Source organism: Mus caroli, chromosome 8, assembly GCF_900094665.2.
Source record: "Mus caroli chromosome 8, CAROLI_EIJ_v1.1, whole genome shotgun sequence".
Lineage (NCBI taxonomy): Eukaryota > Metazoa > Chordata > Mammalia > Rodentia > Muridae > Mus > Mus caroli.
The window spans coordinates 1,598,723-1,600,042 of record NC_034577.1 but is presented as its reverse complement, the minus strand read 5'-3'; positions in this window follow the sequence as shown (position 1 = coordinate 1,600,042).

Here is a 1,320-nt window from a genome sequence, read left to right as displayed (position 1 = left end):
GTGGCCCTAACTAAGGAAGTGAAAGATCTATATGATAAGAACTTCAAGTCTCTAAAGAAAGAAATTGAAGTAGATCTCAGAAGATGGAAAGATCTCCTATGCTCATGGATTGGCAGGATCAATATAGTAAAAATGGCTATCTTGCCAAAAGCAATCTACAGATTCAATGCAATCCTCATCAAAATTTCAATTCAATTCTTCAACGAATTAGAAAGGGCAATTTGCAAATTCATCTGGAATAACAAAAAACCTAAGATAGCAAAAGCTTTTCTCAATGATAAAAGAACCTCTGGTGGAATCACCATGCCTGACCTAAAGCTGTACTACAGAGCAATTATGATAAAAAAACAAAACACAAAAACAAAAACTGCATGGTACTGGTATAGCAACAGACAGGTAGACCAATGGAATAGAATTGAAGTCCCAGAAATGAACCCACACACCTATGGTCACTTGATCTTTAACAAGGGAGCCAAAACCATCCAGTGGAAAAAAGACAGCATTTTCAACAAATGGTGCTGGCACAACTGGCAGTTATCATGTAGAAGAATGCAAATTGATCCATTCTTATCTCCTTGTACTAAGGTCAAGTCTAAGTTAAGTGGATCAAGGAACTCCACATAAAACCAGAGACAGTGAAACTTATAGAGGAGAAAGTGGGGGAAAGCCTTGAAGATGTGGGCACAGGGGAAAATTTCCTGAATAGAACAGCAATGGCTTGTGCTGTAAGATCGAGAATCGACAAATGGTACCTCGTAAAATTGCAAAGCTTCTGTAAGGCAAAAGACACTGCCAATAAGACATAAGGCCACCACCAGATTGGGAAAGGATCTTTACCAATCCTAAATCAAATAGGGGAGTAATATCCAATATATATAAAAACTCAAGAAAGTGGACTCCTGGGGGTGGGGGGGAAGTGGGGGGGGAAGCATGTGGGGGACTTTTGGGATAGCATTGGAAATGTAAATGAAATAAATACCCAATAAAAAAAAAGAAGGTGGACTCCAGAAAATCAAATAACCCCATTAAAAAATGGGGCTCGGAGCTAAACAAAGAATTCTCACCTGAGGAATACTGAATGGCTGAGAAGCATCTGAAAAAATGTTCAACATCTTGAATCATCAGGGAAATGCAAATCAAAACAACCCTGAGATTCCACCTCACACCAGTCAGAATGGCTAAGATCAAAAATTGAGGTGACATCAGATGCTGGCGAGGATGTGGAGAAAGAGGAACACTCCTCCATTGTTGTTGGGATTGCAAGCTGTACAACCACTCTGGAAATCAGTCTGGCGGTTCCTCAGAAAATTGGACATAGTA